This window comes from Malus domestica, chromosome 05 (genome assembly GCF_042453785.1).
Source record: "Malus domestica chromosome 05, GDT2T_hap1".
Taxonomy (NCBI): domain Eukaryota; kingdom Viridiplantae; phylum Streptophyta; class Magnoliopsida; order Rosales; family Rosaceae; genus Malus; species Malus domestica.
In genome coordinates, this window is record NC_091665.1 from 18,971,098 (window position 1) to 18,992,557 (window position 21,460).

The following is a 21,460-nucleotide window of genomic DNA, read 5'->3' on the forward strand; positions in this document are numbered from 1 at the left end:
TACACAATCCCATTATGCAGAAAAAATATTACGAAGGTTTGGTCAATTTGACTGCAAACCTGCTGCAACTCCTTTTGATGCTGGATGCAAGTTGGAGAAAAATAAAGGCAATGTCATATCTCAACTTGAATATTCTCAAGTAATTGGAAGTCTAATGTACTTGATGAATTCAACTAGGCCCGACTTAGCGTATGCAGTAAGTAGGCTTAGTAGATATACAAGTAATCCGGCACAAGAGCATTGGGATGCTTTAGTAAGAGTGTTAAGGTATTTGAAAAATACACTTGACTACGGATTACACTACACAAAATATCCACCTGTTGTAGAAGGCTTCAGTGATGCCAATTGGATTTCTGACACTACAGAATCCAAGTCGACAAGTGGATATGTTTTTACCTTGGGAGGTGCAGCAATATCTTGGAAATCCTCTAAACAGAAATGTATAGCTCGGTCCACCATGGAGTCTGAGTTTATAGCTTTAGACTTGGCTGGCGAAGAAGCCGAGTGGCTCAAAAATTTTCTGGAGGATATTCCAATGTGGTCAAAGCCAGTAACGGCTATATGTATACATTGTGATAGTATGGCCGCTCAATCAAGGGCCAAAAGTCATGTATACAATGGGAAGTCACGTCACATCAGACGTCGACACAATACTCTTAAGAAGATGCTCTCCAATGGAATAATATCCATTGATTATGTGAAGTCAAAGGAAAATATAGCTGATCATTTGACAAAAGGCCTACCAAGAGAGCAAATATTATTTACATCGAGGGGAATGGGTCTTAAGCCAATTCAATGAATTGAACTGGGCGGAAACCTAACCGAGCTGATTGGAGATCCCATGGTCTAGGTTCAATAGGTAAACTGGTTGAGTTTGATTCAAAAGTTGAACGCACAACTTACCCATTCTTATGATAAAATGTGTGTTGTCTGTTGACGTTTGAGGGGTTATGTTTTATACATTTAATGACATTAATATCTTGTTATCAAGAGGAATATAGCAGACTATTCTTAATTAATGTCACCTATATAGGAGTAAATGGGGCCACATTTATGAGAATTGATATGGCTAAATTCTCTAAAGCTCCTATGAAATCCGGGATCTGTTCAGGGCCAAAATGAACACAACTGTATGAATTGACGTGTGGCAGCCATGATATGTGTGTAGCATATTGTCTTGGTTTACTACTGCGGTGAACAGTTCAAGATCTTCCACATCCACTGCGTCACCAAGTAAACCCGATATGTTTTCACTAGGGTAAGTTCAAGTCCAAAAGACACTTCACCCGATGCATATCATGACTATTCTCTCTCAGTTTTAGGCAGTCTAGTCACACATTTGCATTTCCATTTGCATTCAAATGTGGGGTCATTGTTGGAGTTTGAATGAAATTTCAACTCAAATGTGGGGTATTGTTGGAAATTTGAGTAGTTTGAGTAGAAATTTCCTTGTCCCACATTGGCCATTCCCAAAAGATTTTATCACTTTATAAGGCTTTGTCCTTTAAAGAAAGTGATTGGAGTAATAGGCCTGGAGACTAAAATTGGGCTCACCCTTGGGGTTGGGCTTTGGGGTGTATTAATTATTTGGTAATTAATTATAATTAATATATATTTAATTGTCAAAAGATGGGCCTTGGGCTCTAATAATTAAATTATTTAATTAATTATTTTTTGGATTTACTTAATTATTTTTTAATTAAATTCGAATTTAATTAATTATTTATTTTTTATGAAAAGACTCATCCTTTCAGATGAAGTCTGAGAGTTCTTTCTGAACACAGAGCAAAGCACCCCTCTGAAGAGATGTCTCCCAACAGTTACACCCCATTCTCATACCTGTTACAAAAAGGCATCCATCTGCTATATATACATTCATCTGCATAGCATCTAAAACACAGAAAATAATCAACTTCATCTTCTACATTCCTAAACCTTCTTACTGAGAGAACCACACTAAATTCGCCAGAAGTTAAATTTTCCGGTGCTGGAATTTTAACTTGATCGTTGAATCCTGGTGAAGCAGACGTCCGTAGAACTACAAGCACAGAGTAGGGACGAAATTTCTGTTTCAAGGACATTGCGGTACGCAAGCCTCGATCTTCAAGTTGTCTGTTTTATAATTCATATTCTAGTTTATATTCTGTTAGTTTCTATTGCATTTATTATTTATTAGCATATATAAATTATCACAGATTGTTGACTTATATCCAACAGAACACTTGGTCACTGATTTGATGATTGCAGATCCTATGACTAAAGCTCTGCCTAACGGAGTTTTTAAGACTAATGTTGCTCGAATGGGAGTGATAAGTTCTTTTGAAAAGTGGGAGTAATTGTTACAGTTCTCAAGACTTTGTTCAAGCCAATGGGAGTATGCTGTAGAAGACTTTCAAAAGGGAAAGATTGCTGCAAAATGCTTCTGGAAGCTAAGTTTTTCTAGTTAATTTAGCTAGCTTTGTTTTTCGTTTTTGCAGTTAGTTGATGTTTTTCTTTTGGTTCAATTTTTCCAGATAATTCTATGGTTTGTTGTTCAAAGATAAAATGATTTACATAATTCAATAAGACGGCTCTTGAGTCAAAATTATCTTCATAAAGCTATTAGATGAGTTATGGTTGAGTTATTCATATTGTTTGGAGCAACTGTTAATGTTAATAGATTTGCTGTTAACTTTAAACTGATATTTTTGATATTGGTGATGGCCTACATGAGTGCGAGTAAACTTTTGGTTTATTCATGAGTTGAGATGCATTGCTAAAAAACATGAATTGGATATTTGTGATATACAAATTGATTCTGTATTATGAGTTACAGATGAGGTTGTAAATTCAGATGTCTTGAAACATGTGTGCTGGTTGTATCTATGGTATGGACATTATGTATCAGACTTACGTGATCACCTTCATAATAATTCGAAGTGGCTATTTACAAGAATGAATTAGACTCAAGTGGGAGAATGTTAGAGTGTGAGTGTGATTCTTGTAAGACTTGTATTGATCATTAAAGTGTTTTGAATTAATATGAAGAAGTTTGTGCGTAATTGGAGTTGTTCTATTTTATAGAATTGAGACTCATCAACTTACTTGGATAAGACTCATGCTTGGATAAGGATTATGGTTTAGTTTTCCTTATAGGATTGTAATAGGGAAATCAAGTTGTTTTTCGCAGTATAAATAACATGAGCTGCTGCTCTCATAAGATACTGACTCTATTGAGAATCAAATACCTATTGTTTGTTTGTGCATCGAGATTTTGCAAGAGAGGAGAAGTTTCTGTGTCAGGATGGCTTCTACATCATCTTCCTCATCTACAACAATTCCATATTATATCTTCTCGTTCTTGAGTTTAGTTAACAGTAACTACATGCCTGTTCAGAAATCAGAATGAACTCATGCATATGATGATATATAGAACAAATAGAAAGCTATTCCACAAGTTGTCTGTACTTTGCTAATATTTTATACCATCCTGAATAGCTAGTTTTCTCAGAGAGAATTAATGTTTTTCTTGGTTCTTGTTATTTCTTGGAATTAATCCCACAGGTAATACTAGAGAGATCAAATTTTTTAAACTAAATTTACAAACTAAATGATGTGGTTGTAGATGATTGGATTATTAACTAAGTGTCGATTAACGTGCTTGTTTTTTATTGGTGACATATCATTTGGTTTACAAATTTAGTTTAAAAACTTGGTCTCCCTAACATTATCCTTAATCACACACATGATGTTTTGTGTGTAGGTTCATTTGGGTTTCCCAAAACCAAAGTAGATGCTGTGTGCTTTGGATTTCGGGTACAAATTAAAGTTATCACTCTGTGCCATAATTAGCGTGATCGATGCTTGAATTATGCCTTGACGATGAGTACTTGAAGTTGAAGACTTGAATGTGCCAGAGATTTTTCATTTACAGCTGCACACATAAATTTAGGATGACCTCCCAACTTTATTAGTTATAATAATCTGTCGTAGGCCCGTAGCCATGCAAATAAAATAGAGGGAGCTTGGCTTCTTAAAATTGAAGAGTTCCTTAACAATTTATTTCGCATTCAATTCAAAGGTTTTGTGTTTATAATTAAAAATCGTTTATATTATAAATTACTTTGTAAATATCATCTTTATAAAAAAAATTGATCATAAGTCTAAAATTCCATGAATCGAAATGTCCTTTTTTTTTCTCTTGCATATATGATCTTTACGGAGTACATATATTATTCACAATTATAATCATAAGTACGAAATTCCGTGAATCGGTCATAAGGTAAATTGAAGAACTCCTCCTCAACCATCAAGGAGACAAGTTAATTCCACAAAAATATGAAAGGGTTTAACCGTTTAAGTTTTATCAGTGCTACAAGATCTCATTTATTTAGTGCCACAAGGTTGTCTGGAATTATAGGCAACTAGTCACTTGGTGTAAAAATATCTATAGGTGTGCGTTTGCTCATCACTAGTCTATAATGGATTAGACTAAGGGTTAGTGCAGTTCTGTGTTTGTTCCTTGAATAGACTAACTTTAATAGGATTACGAGGGATTCGCCTCGACTAAACGGCTCACTAGACGGTCTTAACAAGACCCCTCCGAAAGCAGAGGACTGTTAAGACCATCTTCTCTGCTTCACATCGCCCTTCCGCACTTGTTTCTTTCTATATTTCATTTCTTTCTCTGCTTGAAGATTCAGCCAGCTCGAAACTTATGCAGCCCACGTCGTGAACAGCCGTCTGGAAACAGAAGACAGAATGAAGTAGGTGGCTGTGCTTCTTGGCATTGTGGTCAGAGATGGTGACTTGGTTTGCTTGTATGGGTGCTCGGAGCAAAGGCTTATTGGTGCTCAGATCGTCTCCTTCTAGCCAAAGAGAATTGATTTCTAGAAACTGATTTGAGTTCGAGAAAGAAAACTTGGGCATGCGATTGGGATGAGAATGAAAGCAACTATAGGGATTGGATGGCAATTAGGATGAGCTTGAAACAACGATGGTGACAGAGAAAAGAAGGGGATGGCAGGGAGAAAGTGGGGTGGGGACAATTCAATCCTAATTAAAGCCAATTAGTATTGAGACTTGTGGTTTTCTTGGCTTATAGGATTTATTGTTTATATTGGTTTTTTGTCAGTAAAAACTGCTCAGTCTCTTGGGAACTCTTCAGTGTTAAAACAGACTTAACGTTCTCTAGAAAAATGATATTAACAACACAAAAATGCTCCAGAAAATAGACATTCGTAGCTTTCTAAGCATATAAGACATTTTGTGATCATTTTGAGTTGTTCGCAACTCAATGCAAAATTCAGCTGGTCTGCACAGGCAGTTTTGACGAATTTGCTATTTTAAATCCCACTTATGCCCTTTTTATCTTTTTTGCTTGAAAAATCCTACAAAACACAATTAAATAGCTCAAAAAGACAAGAAACCAACTAAGAAAAGACAAATAAATTTGATGTAAAAATCTGTTTGGTAATAAAATATACAAGATCTTTAAAAATAAAAAATAAAAGTAAAACATAAAAGACTAATGTAATTATGGACTTCAAACGAGAGAAGATTATGATTCCCAAAACATGTATAATTATGCTCTTGAGGTTTCCATGTCGTCCTCTTATCTTTTTATTAAAAATGTCATCATGTTGATAATGTGTTGGGAATAAAATATAAAGAGAACGAGAGAAACGAAAGAGTTTGGGAATAGAAACCAAGGTGTATCATCATCCGAGAAGGAGAACGTAGCTCCACAGCTCTGATGGTTGAGCCCACATAGCAACCAGAGTCTGGGGCCAAGAAACGAGTTACAAAGAGTTCTACATAGACCTTGACCCCCAGGATAACAACGCTACATAATCCAAAGCGAACGAGGACGTTGCCTACATAAGCCTTAATCCTGACAAACCGGAACGCAGGGCCAGAATCGGCTCAAAGTTGTCAGATTAGGGAATAGGGTCTGTTCACTACCTTTCTCAGCCAATAAAGATGTGTTCGCCTAGTCCGCTGAAGACAAGCCGGAAATCGCCCCTTCCATAATATGCCACCATTAGTTTAGTCTAAAGAAGGTTTTTCAATTGCACTGTACAAATGAACAGTGTTTTGAATCACATTTCAACTTATTTACAAGATTGCCACCGCCTCTTCAGTTTCAGATTGAAAATTTCAATTTATTTACGAAATTGCCACCCTTCAGAGTGCACGTGTCGACTATCGTAGAAAGGGTGGGGGATGGAAGCAAACCCGATTTTATTCCAGAGATCTCTTCGATGACAAACCCATTTTGCTCCAGAGCTCTTCAACGACAAAGTCAATTCGGCGCCTCACCGTTGCACACCTTGCCTTCCCCTCGCCGTCGCACACCTCGCCTTACCTAGCCGCCGCACTCCTTACTAGAACTCGAATCAATGGTAACATGCCAATTGTATATATTTTTTGTCGATTTTTATTATTCGGACATTAGGGTTTGATCTAAATTTGGTGTGGCTGTGCTTCAGCCAAAACTCACGGATTAGGCTGAGAGAGATATATATGGGATGATTTGTGGACGGATTTCAGGGAGGGAGGTGTGGGATGGCAGGGAGGGGAAAGGAGAGGGAGGAGTGAGGCTGCCAAAAGGGAGGTTAGGGTTGATTTTTCCTCCTCAAATCAATTGTTGGTGTCGATGATTGAACAAGCATTGGTTAGAGGGGAACTTTCATTTCCTTTGTTTCTGAACTGGAATGGGCTCGATGGGACCATGCTCTGTTGCATGTTCAGATAAGTGATTTCAGGGATTTGGGGGGTAGGGAGAGTGATTTCAGGGATTGGTAATCCCATCCTGTGTTTTCCCCTCATCTTTGTCACACTCAACCTCTCTCTAATCCTTTCTCTTTCACTCTCTTTCAGACTCTTCCTTTCTCCCAACTCTCCATCTCTTTCAACTTTAGTGCTAACCATAATTTGTTCTTTCATTCCTTAATTTTCTCCATCCGAGCAATGAAAAATCGAACTGGGTTTTCAAATTATTGATGCTTCACAGACAGAGATTGAAGAGAGTTGATTGAGGGAGTTGGTGAGTATGGGCTTGCACAGAGGGAAGAACGCAGAGAGAGAAAGAGAGAGAGGGAGAGAACGATTGCACATAGACAAGGAGAGAGACAGAGAGAGAGAGAAATCGCAGAAAGAGGAGGATGACGAAAATTGAGGAGGAACCCATGTCTGCAGAGAGTGAGTAGGTTCTAAACCAAAGCTTATTTTCTCTAATTTTTGGCTATGCGACAACAAATTTCTGAAGCGGAAGAATCAAGGAACCTTGCGTTTATAATTTAATTCTAATTTTTTTTCTCTTTGCAGGACAAAAAACTACCAAGGAAGGAAGAGACTGCTAAGAAAGTAAAACCCAAACTGGAGAAGACAAGCAATGATGGAGGAACCAAGGCTGTAGATCTTTGATAAAAGGTACAAGTCCTTTTTGTTTCACATTTAATATGGTGTTTGAAGGCGGAAGAGCTAATCCTTTAATTTGATTGCTTTGTCACACTCGAAATCATTTATCAATTTTGTTAAGTAATGTTTATATATGTACCGTCTTCTAACTTTTTTATAAATGTTTTAACCCTGATCTATTGTTTGATGATCATTTTGTAGCACTGACAATGTCATCGCTCTTTCCATTCCTTTATTTTTTTGGTGAATGCTCACTTATTAATATTGTTGTTGCTTTTAGTTTCTAAATTTTATGAAAAATGCAACCTTCAAACCCTGTTGAAGTGGATTTGTTATCTCAAGATTCCAAATTATTGTTTGCAGATTAGGGATTTACATATTGCTAAAAGAGAGGAAGACATTGGCTACTGTGCTGGATATGTAGGTGAGTTGATGATTGTCACTACTTACCTTTCGTATTCTTCACCATATTGTTCCTTAACAAGTGTCTTACTTTGAAGGGGCTTCATAGATGCTTGGTAGAGTCCTGACATCAAATTTTTGGGGAATGGTGGCTGATATTGATTTAGATGAAGCCCCTATTTATATATCCTAATCGTTTTTATGTTCTACCTTTTCTGACTTGGATGATATTGATCAAATGAATGAGTTAGAAACTGAAAGTTACATTTGTTCCATCAATATATTGATCAAATGGATGAGTTATAAGCTGAAAATTATATTAGTTTCTTGCTGCTTTTTATACTGAACAGATTTTGTGTATGTGTAGTGCTTTATTTTCAATGTTATTTTGTTTTAGTTCAAAAAAAAAAATTCAATGTTATTTCTCTCAACACCATGTGAATGTACAAATGGTTCTTTCCCAATTCAACTAATTTAAAATTTGGGATTTTAACTGATGTTCGTCTGTGGTTCCTTACTTTCCAGATATTGAAACATGCATAAATTCACCTGGCAATTATTCATGTCAACGTTCCAAAGGATACAAACATGAAAGCATGGATGAAAAGAGTTGTATCAACGACAACAAATGGTCAAAGGCCATTCTCCTCATTATTTCATTAGGTATGCATGTTTCTTTCACATGTTAATATATTGCATATACGAGTCTAAATTTATTTTATTGGAGCCACTTTTGGATCCAAAATTCTCATAAAGTATGTCATTGATGAAAGTTATATTCTGGTGTCTTTTAGTGATCTTCATGTTTTTCGTATGAAATAAGATTGTTAGCTTCTACAGTAAGCAGTATTAACTATCAGGGATTTGTTTTCATATTGCATGAAATTTCCACTTTTTTCATGTTTGAATAGTCTCAAGCACGATAAATATAATAGCACTAGAAAGTGAGGAAATCCACTTTCTTTGGCTAGGTTGGATTCTCTACTATGACTACAATTTTTATCTCTAAACAAATTTTTAATGGTATGTATGATATAAAAGGGTAAATTTAACTATTTTGGTTTCTTGTTCTCATACTTTGGTGCCTCGAGTTTTAATTTTTTATAGCTGTGTCTGAATTGTTTTCCAGTTACAATTCGAGTGCCATTAGCAACTTCTAGGGGACCAAAATTGTTTTCACGTCAAAATACAGGAACCAAATAGTAACTAGACTAGGAGATTACATTACCAAAGTAGGAAAGTTCGGTCTTGATTCATAGTTTGGCAACATAATATGTATGTAGGATGTTGTTTTGGAACCGCTTGGTAAGTGTTAAATACATCCTATAACATGACTGATTAACAAGCATGGTCGTTCAAATATACATGCAATTGAGATCACTGACTAAATCAGATTTCTTTTATATTGAAGCAAATCTTTGCCTATTAGGTGTTTGTGAAAATTCCCCAAAGAGTTAGAAATAAGGATATGATGCAAATTTGAATGTAGGCTGTTTTGGTATCTGTGTGTATGTATAAGAGTGTTATATTGATATGAGATGCTGCCTAATTTATCTATTTTTCAATTGTTAGATCAAAGAAGGAAGTTCAATTTATCAAGGATCAAGGTTTGAACTACTAGACAACACGCCGGCTTCGGTTTGAGGTATGGAAGTCTCAAGCTTGCAATCTTAAATTTCTGGTTCCCAAATAAGAAATATGCTCTATTTGATCCCGAATAAGAAATGACATAGGTCTATGGCTTCCATCATTATTAAGTTGTATCTTTTCTACTTGGGTTTCAAAAAACCATTATAATGAATGAATCAATTTTTTTATTCTAAGGAAGTATGTATTCAACATTGTTTTTTTATAGAACAATTTCAATTAATATAACTATGACCATTTGTCTACTATTTTATATCTTCTGTTCTGTTTCCTTTTTGTAGACTCCCATTGCCATGTTGGTCTCTTGCTGCTAACTGATTTAGTTGGGGTATCTTAACAAGAGTGTTGTCTTTACGCAGTCTTTTTTCTTTTTTTTGTTCATGTGGTGTTACTTTTTACAGTGGGGATATTCCTTAATTTTTATTTTAAAGTGAGGAAGATTTAAATGCAGTAAGATTTACAACGCGTTTTTTTGTTTGTTTTGGTGGTGTTACTTTATGAATTTGTAGTTAGGAAGATTTAACAATGCCTGTTTTTTGTTTGTTTTACTTTGTTACGTCTTGATAAACATAGGTTCAGCAACAGGTTGCTCAAATGATCACTTATATAGCCTTTACTGCAAAACAATTTCCTAAGAAATGTGTATTACTTTGTCTTCTGGGTGAGTGTTCTCTAATTTAGATTAGACGACAAGACTTGAAGCTTGGTTTGTTTTCTGTGTCTCCTTCATTGTATCTGTTCTGTGGATGAACAGGTAGATGTCAACTCTAGCATTTAATGGTGTTGTGCACCTTGACAGGTATAGGTATATGTGAACAGCTCACAGGGTTTTTCTGAATTTGTAGGTCCATGATTTATTTTTGAAAGGCTAAGTTTGGTGTGAGTCTTTTAATTCTCATCTTCAGTGCAAAAGTTTGTGTGGAAAGTTTTTTGTTGCAGTTTTATTCTTCTGTATGCTTTATGTTTATCTTGAAGTAAAGGTTGCTAATCTTTTATTTACGAGTGTGTGCTACTCGGTCTCCAATGATTGTTTATATTTTTCGAGGGTATAATGGGGAGGCAAAATGCATTTCAATAACTCGGAATTCAACCTCCACCAAATTGTAAGGAATCCAATTCCTCCAAATTTTGGATTCCAAAATTTGCATTGTCTCCCAAATTTTTTATTCCCCAATATTGGGTAAACACCGGAGTAGTCCGTAATCGACTTTGAATTCCATTTTTTTTTTGTTCTGATTACCCTTACATAAATGTATTTATGATCTCTTAGTTTCAAAAGCCTAACTGTTGTTGCAAAATGTCCTATAGATGGAGCAACTAATGTCTTTCATACTTATTGTTGGGTTTTTCTATCTTTATGTGAGGCATTTTGTACTATTGCTTTTGTAACGTTGGGATGTTTCAAGATTTATGACTCTGTGTGTTCTCTCTCTCCACACACTTTTTCTTCCCTCGCTCCCTCTCTCATGTAGAGCCATTTTATGGTACAATGTGTTTATTAGTTCTCATGTCCAAGTTTTTCTTTCTGCTTTCAATTAAGTTTTGTTTGTATGTTATGTTTTCATGGAGTCTCTTGCACAAATTTCAATTACGTTGTACTTGAATGTCCTGAACTCAAATCAATCAGGATTTTTTTTTTTGGTTGAAACCATTGAATTTCGTTGTACTTGAATGATATAGATGTGGGGAATACATTTACATAAGAATTAATTTTAACCATTGAATTTTATTTCATTTTTCCTTGGAGCTTGAGTAACAAGATCATCAAATTCTTATATTCGTTATCTGTGAGAATAAATCTACATGCATAACAATGTTGTTACACTTCTACTTTTATTGGGTTTTTATACAGTTTGTGTGTTTGCTTAGTCTTGCCTTGGAGTTGGATCCACTTTGTGTAATGGATTGTGAATTGTTTGAAAATATCTTTACTGATGATTTTAAGTATAATGTGTTTTTCTAATACCGGTAACAGATGAAATCATTTGCTGTCAAGGTTCCCGTGCAGAAGAACAAAAATGCTGCAAGTGGAGGATCGATAACAGCTCAAGACACATGGTATGAGGGTGCAGGTAAACTGTACATATCCATATGGAAAAAGTTAAAAGTTAAGGCGGGTTGGCTATAGTTTCTCCTTCTCGCCACAACAGGAAATACTTTTGAACTGCATTAAGCTATTAATAAATTAAGCTTAAGCTATATTTTACTTATCAAGAATGGGTAAACTGTTTTAAATAGGAAAATTAAGTGCTTATATCAGGTAAACTATCAATTTTACGAAGTTTTATGGTAAATTAGATATATAGTTTAATTTAAAGAGTTGTGTTGACCTTTACTTTTGTTAATTATATAGTTTAATTGCGTCCTCTTTTTCTAATCCCTTCAATTCTTGGTCAATTATTTGCCAATAGGAATGTTTAATTGCTTGATCAATGGTGTCCATTCAATTTGAAGAAGAAATATGATTTTTGTCCAATAGGGATTTGAAATAGGGATTGAGGCTCTCACATATGAGTAAGATGTCCCAATTTTTCATTGATTCTTAGGTGTTACGTCTTTTTAGTTGCTTTGTGTGGAAACTATTCATGCATGTTGCGACTAATACATTCAAGTCCCTACAGCAACGCGCAGGCATATTTTCTCGTCTTTACCTAGACCCAACAGTAAAGTCGATTATCTAGGGAAAATGCAACCACGGGACGAAACAAAGTAAGATCATCAAAGTAGAATTGACAAGCTCAAGGATGCCAGCTTTATCATCAAAGTCCACATCTAGACTATTTAGCCAACGTAATCCTTGTGCAGAAGAACGGTAAATAAAGAAACTACGTGAACTTTATAAATTTAAACAAGGCGTACCCCAAGGATCCTTACCCTCCAACTTGGATAGATTTGCTAGTTGATTCCACAACAGGTCACGAATTTTAAGCTTCATGGATGCATACTCCGGTTACAAACAAATCAAGATGTTCAAACCAGACATGAAAATCCTTTGACATCAACCGATGTACGTATTAGTATAAAGTTATGCCTTTTGGACTTAAAAATGCAGGATCAACCTATCAGAAGCTGGTTAACCAAATATTCAAAGAAAAGATTGGGAAAACAGTGGAAGTGTACGTCAATGACATGGTAGTCAAGAGCGAAGAAAAGAATGACCTTACTCTCCTCCAAGAATTTTCGACCTACTCTGAAAATACAATATGAAGCACAACTTAGAAAAGTGCATTTTCAGAGTTGCGTCAAGAAAGTTCTTAGGTGACCTGGTCCCCAAACACGAAATTGAAGCCAATTTGAAATGGACCAGAATTATTATAGAGATGAAGTCGCCTTGGACCTTGAAAGAAATCCAAAGTCTAAGTGAAATAGTAGCCACTCTTAGTCTATTCCTTTCATGGTCTACAAAAAAATGCAAGCCATTTTCACAGCAATCAAGAAACGTAAAGGTTTACTCTAGACTGAAGAGTGTGAAGAGGCTTTTAGAAAGCTAAACGAGTACATGTCGAATTTGCCACTCCTGTCCAAGCCAGAAGATGGAGTGGACTTATATCTATACTTGGCGGTGTCGGAATGCACAATCAATATACTAAGGAAAAAGACTTAGAGGGAGCTAAAAATGGAGAAGACTCAGGGAGCAGAAAGCTGTATAATAGGTGCCGAAAGCTATTCTTGAACTAGATTCCCTGAATGAGAACAATCATGTTGATGCACTCACAAATATTGCATCTATTATGGACTACTCACTTTGACAAACAATTACCTTCGAGTACCTTAGACCATCTTCAATGGTGGCTTATAACCTAAATTTTCCTTCCCCCCCCCCCAAATCCACTCCAACCCAAAACCTAAACCAAACCTAAAACCTAAAACTTAAAATAAAGGCAAATATAGGTCACAAATTTAACCCACGAATTGAAGTGGGGCCCACGGATGAGATTGAAAACTGTGTTGTGAAGCCCAAATGCCCAGCCATACTTCCTCCACGCGTAGATGCGCAAGCCATTTAGCCGAGGTGGGCTAAGCCATTCACACAAAACTCACTTTTCTCCTACAATTCTTCCAACTTTTCTTTCTACCATTTCTTCTCATTTCCAAAATTTGCAAGATGGCAAAAGAGCATGTTAGAGGTCGTAATTGGACCTTTGACGAAGATATTGCTTTATGTTTGGCATGGATTTCTGTTAGCGAAGATGGTGTCGTCGGCACCAATCAAAATAGAAAGGTTTTGTGGGGTAAAATTGTTGATAAGTTATATGAAAACTCCAATGCCAGTCAAAGGGAAGTTGGTGGTGTTTATGATCGGTGGAAGATTATCAACAAATCGTGCACTTTGTGGAAGGGAAGTTTGGAGAGAGCCATGGTTGACATGCCTAGTGGACGGGGAGCTTCAGAAATTGTGAGTTTCTTTGTTGATATTTTAGTTGTTATGTACATAATAGTATTTTGCAACTAATTGTTTTTATGTATTTGTTGTATAAGGTGACAAAGCAGTGGCAATTTACAAGACAAGAACTACACCAAAAAATCAAGCTTTTAAGTTGCATCATGCTTGGAACATCCTCAAGGATTGTCCAAGGTTAGGAACCGATGCGAACCAACAATGTGGAAGATTATTTCATAATGAAGCTCCACCCCCAAATGATGTTCAATGAAGGTGTGAATTTTGCCGACAATGAATGTGTCGACCAAATGAGCCCAACTTCTTCATTGTCAAGGCCCTCGGGTAGAGATAAGCAAAATGAAGCAAAGAGAAAAGGGAAGTCCCAAGATCCGATACGTGCACAATTTGCTAGCGAAATGGCAAGAATGAACGAAAACCAGTGTCATCGGCAAGAAGAATCGGCCCAAATGTTTTTGGCCATGAAGCAAGAATGGGATAGGGAGCAAGAAAGGTATGACACCAATTTGATAATGGAGGACCTCGACAAATACACTCCAGAAAGGAAGAGATATTTACGTGGTAAGCAAAAAGAAATTTTACGAAGGAATGCCACAAGGAGTATATTTCAAGATGATGATTCATCTCAAGACTATCACCCAAGTCCATCACCAAGTCAAGATGGTGGATATCATTATTAAGTTTATGTAGTCTATGAGCTTTTGATTGTATTAAGTTTATGTGGTTTATTAATTGTCTTTTTTTTTTAAGTTCATGTGGTTTATCATGATTTTCATGTATTGATTTAGTGATTTTTCAAAATTTATCGGAATTTAAATATTTTTAGGTTAAAATGTTCATAAAATTAATTTAGGATAGTCTACATAATTTTTTTTTTTAAAAGTTAATTTAAAAAAAAAATAGCCTTAATTCATTTTTTGATAATCTGGGGCTAAAATTTTAGGCCAAAAGGATTGGAGTAGAAAAACTATTTCTGGGCTAAAACCTAAATTTTCTGAGCTAAATATTTTAGGTTTTAGATCAGGATTGGAGATGGTCTTACCACCTCAAGCATTAGAAAACTGGAGCCGAATGGATGAGATCATTGACTGCATTCAAGGTGGGAAACTCCCTGAAGATTGCCATTTCGCAAGGAAACTGGTCCAAAAGTCTTCAAGGTACATCGTTATTCGCAAAAGATTTTATCGACGTTCTTACTCAGGACCTCACACGATCTATGTAACTCTGGAGATGGGGCTTACAAATTCTAAATGACATCCATCCTGTCATATGCAGAAATCACTCCAGGGGGAGATGGGCTTACAAATGCTGAGTGACATCCATTATGTCATATGCAGAAATTACACTCCATTAAATACATCAATGTTTCATAAACATTTCAAATATGCATTTCAAATCACCTCAAATCACATTTCATAAAAGTAGATCGATAGCTAAATATAAAACCAATTTAATATAAAACACATCTTATAAAACCATGCATATCCACCAAGGATACTAACATGAGGATTTTTAGGGTGATAACTGCTACCACAAATATTAAATCACTTACCTAGAGTCCGCACTAAGCTACCTTGGCACAACGATCGAGGCGTCATCATAATGATTGTCGCGTAGAACAAATGACAATCTTGTTTATCGATAAAATACATAATTTTAAGTCATACACGTCCTGTAGGACAATCTAGATGGATTCGGGATGCGTTGACCAACCCCACGTAACTCGATCCAAATGATCCGCACTTGGATTTCCAATCCATAACTTTCTAAAGGTCTCATTATTCTTCTACAACAATATGTTAAAACTTCGTGACAAATAAGGCCATTGAAACTACGTTAAGTGGCAGATCTCCACCAATCACAATCTTAAGTGGCGGCTAACTATGAAACTACGTTAAAATATTGAATATCGCTAAACCGATACCAAAAACAGAATTAGGCCATTGAAATTAGACAGGGACAACATTTTTGATTTTTCGGCCCTAGGCTGCCACCACGTGTCGCCGTGTACAGCCGCACCCGTGGCCTTGGGCTCGGTGGAATATTTTAAACTAACGAAATATTCCTGTCTTTTACATCTCTCTGATCGCTGGCGCCGTCTCCATATGCTGTCTGTTGTTGTGAATCTCGCCGGATTCTGCAGAAATTTGGCCAGAAATTGGGATTTTTTAAAAATCTTTATAACTTTTTCAATTCTCAATCAAATTCGACAATCCAAACATGAAAATTGATCTACTCAACACAAGGAATGAATCTAGGATGGTTAGAACTCTCACCTTGGTGGTAATCAGCGAGTGGTCTGCTTAAAGCTTCTAGAACGTCAATCTGACATCGTTTTCTCGTGATTCAAAGCTCAACTTTGTGGTTGTACAGAGACGAAGGCCTCTGTGACGTTGGTTTAGTGATTAATTCGACAAGATTTGGTGATGGTGTGGTGTGTTTCTCGGTGAGGAAAACGGCGACAGAGATGAGAGAGAAACGTGAGAGACCGAGATAAATAGAAAGAAGAGTTGAGAGTTCCAAATTTATGATAGTGGGCCCCATGTGGCTCAGACCCTAAGGCAAGAAAAATGAAAACCGTATCCAATTAAATGTAAATGACCAAAATGCCCTTGATGTTCCAAGCTTTATAAAATCTTCATTCTAGCTTTGAATTTCGTTCTGCTTGCACCAACACATTCGTACCAATATGTACTATCCAAATATGTTAAGACATTTGGAAAACATGGAAGTACCACATACATCCACGTAAAATTTTGTTTAGCCTATTCGGGGCATTTCCATCATTTTCACAAATTTTGAAAAATATTCTATGTCGTAAATATAAACTCGTCGGAACTACGAAATATGAATTACAAATTTAAATAGTGAAATCTGAGGATGAGATTTCACACAAGCTGTATTAAGCGCAATTATGATAGGGGGACTATATACATGGGGACATGGCCTTATGATCTAGAAGTTCCAACGACCACCCATCTTCTAGAAAGATTATGCAACCGAAAAGTTATGGGTTATAAGATTCAAACCAGGGCTCTAGCGATTTGAGGGAATAATCAAAAGGATGATCCGAAAATCATCCAAGTGGTGGCTTTAAACTCTAACTAGCGTACCAAGTCAAGTACGTTCTGAATCCATTATGTGCCTTAGTAGGTTCGGATGAGACATTTAGACTAGGAAATACTCAAGAGGAATTTGATTCTAGTGGAGTTTGATATGAAAATATGCCTTAGCTAAGTCAGTTAAGTGTAGACCGATCGAAAACACTCAAGCCCAACACAAATAGTCTAACAAAAAGATTCCAAGGTGTTTTTGTTCCACACACAAGCAACCATGTCCCTAACAAAGTTTTGTTTAAGATTCACAAAGGACGAACACGCAATTCAAACTAACAAAGAAAACCATTCTCGGCGACATGTTGCGACTATTAAAATCCTTAGACCTAGAATGGGGCAAGGTGAATGAACAAATGGACACAAAGTCATGCTTAAGGGAGGGGTGTCTCGCAGACAATTAGATTAATCTTTTTAAGTAGTAGCAAACTCTTACATGTTGGACTAACGTTTAGACCCTGATCAATGCATTATAACTAGTCGAAGCAAAGGAAAAAAAAAAAAACATAGGCCCTAGACCTAGTGTCGAAGTAAGGTGGTACTTTGGTCATCACAGTGTAAATCTCTATGAACAATAATTTTGGGAGGTAGTATTTTTCGCAATCAATGTTATTTGGGGGGGGGGGGGGGGGCTTAGAGCTCTATGTCGGGCCAACAAGCTTATTCGTGTTTGATTCCGTTACTTATTACTCCAAGGTTGGTTTAGTTTGGGAAGATTAACAGATTAAACTATTCCATGACAAGGAAGCAAAAGATTAAAAGTTCTATGTACTACATGATAAAAAACTTGAGTAAATAGCACTTACCAAAATGCTTGTTTATTACATGGAATAATCAAACTCCCATGATAGGGCAAGAGGAGCACAATTTTAGGGAGACATGCCCTCATCCCTAACGCAAAATTTCTAAGGAGTGTGGACCTTTTCTTTTCTAATGAAGATGTTTATCATTCCAGCTCGATCACTTCAGGAAGGTGCCGAGTCGACTTCAATGAAGAAAAACCCACTCAAGAAGCTCGACATTGCTCAAATTGAACCCGCATGCGAAAACTGTAGAGGAGGACGTTGCTTGAGGCTATGGAGTAGAGTGTGAAGACTAAGAAACTCGATAGGGGAAGGGAATTCAATTTTGAAGGTTACTCATTCTTATTCCATTTGACAATTCCAGATAACAACGAAGGAAGAATTGAAAATTTCTTCACTACATATCCTGACTATCAGAGACTCAAAGTGAGAAATGGGTTCAAGAGGTGAAGCGTGAAAAATAATGAGGAAAGCCATGTTTTGGTAAAAATCACTCTAAAGAAGAGTTAGAGGAAGGGGAAGAAAAGCTGTGTTATTTATAGAAGAATTTACGAATGATCACACCCTTGAATCTGGAACGCCTTACCTCGATACCACAGTTCATGTGTCCAAAGGCCGAAGCTACTCAGTAACACAAAGAATTGTCTCTTGTTTATTGTGCACACACAACATGAAACCCCTCATTATTATTATCTTCATTCTAGAACTTTCGAAGTAGCACATCTGAATCTGAAACGTCTCAATTATCTAGCAACGATCACGAAGTCATATTTCCATGTATCATAAGAATTTAAAGTGGTAGGTAGTCCGATTTACTCTGAAAGGTATGGTCTTTGGGTAACTATCCATCCTCAAGTAGAACGATCATTTTAGATACATAGTTAGAAGCAATTGTGGGACCATGATTTTCTAGGGTCGGAGGAAGACGAATCAAAATACTCATACTTGCGAAGTTCGATCATGGACTCAACAGCTCTGGACTTATCGAGCTACACAATAGGATTAGTGATGCCACCATTATCCTCTTTTGGATTAGTGGGCGAAGTCCATCAACTTCGTTGAGATTGACCAATCTCGTTCCACAAGATACGAAAACATGATCCGACATGGAATCAGCCAGGTTTTCTATATTCTTGGAGATTCCTACAGTCTAAGGATTTGGCATGTGGCACAAATAATCACACTTCTAAGAGAATGCATATTTACACCTAGATATCTTATGGGATTCTTTCTATTTAATATGAATTCTATATCCTAAAATACTCTCTCTCTATTAGTAGAAATACACGCTTGCATAGTTCATAATTGGTAACGCAATTATCACATAGTTTATTTTCTTTCCCACTACTTGAGTCTTCAATTGCTTACAAACTAGATTGTCGGAAAGTCTTTGGTTGGCACCCCAATGGTACTAAGGTTACCTTATGGTTATTTGTTGTTTTATAGGTAGTCGAGTTTGTACATCTCCTCCACACACGGTGGTGCGTGAATTTGGTTCCAAAATAGATGGTACAATTGGGAGTTATAACACTCATTTAGTATCTAAAGGCTTTAACAAGAAGAGGGAATTGATTATGGTGAGACGTTTAGTCTAGTAGTTTAGCCAACTACTATGAGATTAGTTCTTGCTTTGGCTGCACATTATGGTTGGTCACTAATGCAACTAGATTTGAAGAAAGCTTTTCTTCATGGTGTTTTACAAGAAGTATAACTGCTAGGGTTTGTAGATACTCAACATTTTGACTACGTTTGTAAACTCCATAAGTCCTTGTATGGTTTACAACAAAACCCAAGGGCTTGGAATGATAGATTCACAACCTTTCTATCTTCATAGGTTTTCATACAACTTATGATGATTTTCTTTTTGTTTGTTAAACAAGTTGGCAACTCTGTTGTGATTTCATTATTGTCTGTTGATGATATAATTGTCACAGGCAACACAATTGAAGCTATATATGAGATTATTACTACTCTCACTAAGGAATTTGACATAAAAGATTTGAGACCATGACATTATTTTCTGTGTATTCAGATTGTTCATAAACATGATGGTTTATTTCCATCACAGGATAAGTATGTCATTGATTTTCTCACTAAATCTGAAATGCTATTATCAAAACCTTGAGCCACTCCTTGTTTACATTACAATAGGTTGTTAACGAATGATGGTAAACCTTTTAACAATCTAGAAATGAACAGAAGCCTAGTGAGAGCTCTCCAGTATCTACATTCACATGACCTAACATTGTTTTTGCAGTTCATTAGGTATGCTAGTGTATGCATTGTCCAATGGAGTCATATTTCATATCAGTCAAAAAGACTCTTAGATATATGAAAGCAATAAAAGACTGTGATATTCACTATGTTAAAGGAGAACTGGAATTGAGAGCATTTAGTGTTGCAGATTGGGCTGGTAACCCAAATGATAGAAGGTCTACACTGGCATGGTTGTATTTCTGGGTTCGAATTCTATTTCATGGTCCTCCAAGAAGCAGAAAACTGCCTCCAAGTCATCCACTGAAGTAGAATATAGGACTCTTTCTACAACTGCAGATGAAATTGATTGGATCAAACAGTTGCTAACATATATTCAGGTTCCATTTTTTCGCAAACCAATTATTTTCTACAATTTATGGCGATACCACTTACTTCCAATCCAATTATGCACCAAATAACTAAACATATTGAAATTGCTGTCCATTATGTGAGAGAAAGAGTTGCCAATCAATTGCTACAAGTTTAGTTTGTTTCTTCCAGTGAACAACTTGCTGACATTTTGACAAAAGGCCTCTCTGCTCCTTTGTTCCAGACTCATTGTGTCAATCTCAATGATTGTAAAATTGTAAAATCAACCAAGTGTCATTAGATTAGGCATTCTGTTATTGAGGTTGTCATAGTTCTTGTAAGCTTTACTTAACTTCTAAGTCATCATAGGGAATATATATATATATATATATATATATAGAGAGAGAGAGAGAGAGAGAGAGAGAGAGAGAGCTGAACAATGTACATCAAGAATCATTAATCAAGATCTCAATTTCTTCTTCCTTTCTAAAATTCTCTCAATGCCTCTCTGATCTTCTTCTTCTTCTTCTCTGTACCCTCTCTGCTATGGGTAACACTAACCATAACATTAATTGGATGTGAAACAATACTACTGGTAATGAAAATTAAGCAAGCAATGAATGGTAATGAAAATTAAGCAAGCAATGACAACTCATATATACATATATACACATGTGCAGTTTTTTAGCTGAGATCATGTTTTATTGTAGCAAAAATGCGATAGGGATACGGTGATCCTTACAAGGCCTATAGTCCCATTTTTGTTACAGTAAAACGGAATCCTTGCTAAGAAAAGGCTCCTATATACATATATACTAGTATTATGCCGTTAAGGTTAATGTAGTTAAATTTAAGGATAACCATCATGACCACCACATGTGAAATATTGTATGGTTGAACAAGTTTGAATATTATCAACTTATAACATGACAACACATCCACAATTTTATAAAAGAGTAAATCGTAGCAATAGTCCTTTAACTTTAACTTAATTGGAGCAAATTGTCCCTCAACTAAAAATTCATTACTATTGATCCCCCAACTCATCAAAACGTGCAGCTATGGTCTCTCAACTAAAAATTCATTACATTGGTCCCTCAAATTTAATTCAATTGAAGAAATTGTCCCTC

The 21,460-nt window shown here is 36.2% G+C and overlaps 2 long non-coding RNA genes across 2 annotated transcripts; one reads left to right on the plus strand and one right to left on the minus strand.

The window, feature by feature from the left end:
- Positions 1-7,308: 7,308 nt before the first annotated feature.
- On the plus strand, positions 7,309-11,816 carry LOC139195910 (uncharacterized). Its single transcript, XR_011580987.1, has 5 exons — positions 7,309-7,413; positions 7,765-7,825; positions 8,329-8,466; positions 9,376-9,448; positions 11,426-11,816. It is a non-coding gene; the product is annotated as an uncharacterized lncRNA (long non-coding RNA).
- A 3,667-nt stretch (positions 11,817-15,483) lies between these two features.
- LOC139195911 (uncharacterized) lies at positions 15,484-16,391 on the minus strand. The gene is made up of 2 exons (XR_011580988.1): positions 16,126-16,391; positions 15,484-15,986 (listed from the first exon to the last, which is right to left on the minus strand). It is a non-coding gene; the product is annotated as an uncharacterized lncRNA (long non-coding RNA).
- Between the last annotated feature and the right edge of the window lie 5,069 nt (positions 16,392-21,460).